The sequence below is a fragment of the Vidua macroura genome, chromosome 10, assembly GCF_024509145.1.
Source record: "Vidua macroura isolate BioBank_ID:100142 chromosome 10, ASM2450914v1, whole genome shotgun sequence".
Lineage (NCBI taxonomy): Eukaryota > Metazoa > Chordata > Aves > Passeriformes > Viduidae > Vidua > Vidua macroura.
The window spans coordinates 20,755,400-20,757,485 of record NC_071580.1 but is presented as its reverse complement, the minus strand read 5'-3'; the positions used below and the strand labels follow the sequence as shown (position 1 = coordinate 20,757,485).

Sequence of the window (2,086 nt, the reverse complement as noted above, 5' to 3'; positions counted from 1 at the left end):
TAATGGGTTCTGCCTGATATCCATTCTCCCTCTTCCTAATAAAGTGCCACCACCTTGGTGGCAGAGCCAGCCTGGAAAATAATAAAGCATTTTGCACTTGGAGGCACGGGAAGGCAGGCTCTGGGGAGTGATCCTCCCCGAGACACAGGAATTATTGCAATTACCCAGCAACTGGAGGGAGAGCAGAATGGCGCTGCAGACTTTCCAGGCACACTTTTCCAGCATTAATATTTTTAATTAAGGTTATTGGCAGTGAGTTATGATTTTGGCAGAGCAGATGGCCCAACCTGAGGGGTGGGCTCTGCTTGTCCCCGTGGTGGGGGACAAGGTGCTTCTGCAAGCGTGCCTTGGGCCTGTGCAACCCCTTCTTCCCTCCTGCTGAGGGGTCACTGAGGGGACAATGCCATTCTCCTTCAGTTCAGGGACTGTTTTATGAATTTAATGAAAATTCCAAGAGGAATGAAGTCTACTGCTCACTCCTTGGCTTCTGCTGTTACAGACAGGGGTCCAGGAGATGTGGTGAGGCTGCCAGAGGATCAAAGGCATTTCATTTTTTGAAAGCATCACATTGATTTTCAAATCAATCTGGTTTACATACTTCTGGAGACTCTTCCACCTCCACCCCACCTTGGCCATCTCATAACACTTTTATGAGTTTAAGAATCTCTAATAATCAGTTTAAGAGTCTCTAATTATCAGACACTAAGTGGTTTCCCCAAGGTCACATGGAAAGACAGCGTCAGATCAAGGAGCCAAGGCTGGGTCAAATACAGCTGTGAATCATCCTAAGTCCTTAGCCAAAAAGTTCTGCTGTGAAGGATTTTTTGGGCGGTGTTGTGGGGTTTTGGGATGTATTCAACAACCACAAAGGGCCAACAGCCCTGCTTGTCCTCTGAGGTCTTCACCTTGAAAACGTAGTTGGGTTGTTCTGCCAAAACTGAGACCCTGAGGTTGCCAGGAGGTGGTTGGCTGGTACAGGACATTACTCCACCTTCTGTGGGAAGGACAGAAGGCTCTGTGGGGGTTTGGCTTTGAGGATAGGAAGGCAGCAGCAGCCAAAAAAATCAAGTTTATACTGCATATTATATGAATCAGGAGTGTTTAGCTTTTGAAGGGTCTGCTGCTCCATGTCTGCATGGTGAGGAAGGAAGAATTACAGGGTGCTTACAAAATATCCCATTTAGGGTTTGCAGCTGGAGCCAGTGGTCATAAGGTCAAGGTTAAGCTTTGGGACAGTGGCTAAGTGACCTCAGGTTTCTGGAGTTGTCCTCTCATGTTGCCTCCTGTCTGGAATTGTCATCCGATTGTCATTTGCCCTCGACTACCAGAGCCGGGCTGCTGGATAGGGAGGGAAAGGAGGTGCTCTGCCTCACCTGTCGCAGGCTGCAGGCAAACCTGGAGAACTCCCTTCCTCAGCACTCCCATTCAGCATTTTACATACCTGGATGCAGCTCTCAGCATCCTGGAAAGTGTCCAAGGCCAGGTTGGATAGGTCTTGGAGCAACCTTGGATGGTGGAAGTTGTCCCTGCCCATGGCAGGGGGTGGAAGTGAATGGGATGTAAGATCCCTTCCCACCCAAACCATTCCATGGTTCTGTTAATATGAACTTACTCACCTGGACCTTTCCAACATCACTGCATTTAAGGCAGCATTTTCTGGAGCTTGAATAAAAGTCAACTCCACATAACGATGCCATATCTCAACATTACCACCTTTTCTTCCTTTTGGAAATGCGTCACCTCCATCTCTGTCAAAGCTGACAGGTAAAGTTTGGTCTGGATTTTCCTGAGCTCTGTGAGGAGCTGATGTAAACTGGACCTCACAGAGATGGTGGAAACCCAGCACCTTGCAAGTGACTCACAGCTCGTGTGTCCTGGGCAGTGGATGCTGATATCATAAAGGAATAATGCCCATTGTGATTCCGTAGGCAGGAGGCAGCTCAACCCATCTCTACTCCTTCAATTTCAACCCAGATGCAATGTATCAACAACCAGTGGTTGTTTATTAGGTTAATTCACAAGCTGTTTGTCAGGCACACACTCACAGGGGTTTATTAACAGTATAAATCCCCTAAGATCTTTCATT

General features: G+C 47.7%; 1 long non-coding RNA gene across 1 annotated transcript; it reads right to left on the bottom strand.

Annotated features, from left to right (window-relative positions):
- Positions 1 to 222: 222 nt before the first annotated feature.
- Positions 223 to 1,821, bottom strand: LOC128812252 (uncharacterized). The gene is made up of 3 exons (XR_008438665.1): positions 1,617 to 1,821; positions 1,442 to 1,526; positions 223 to 994 (listed from the first exon to the last, which is right to left on the bottom strand). It is a non-coding gene; the product is annotated as an uncharacterized LOC128812252 (long non-coding RNA).
- Positions 1,822 to 2,086: the final 265 nt, after the last annotated feature.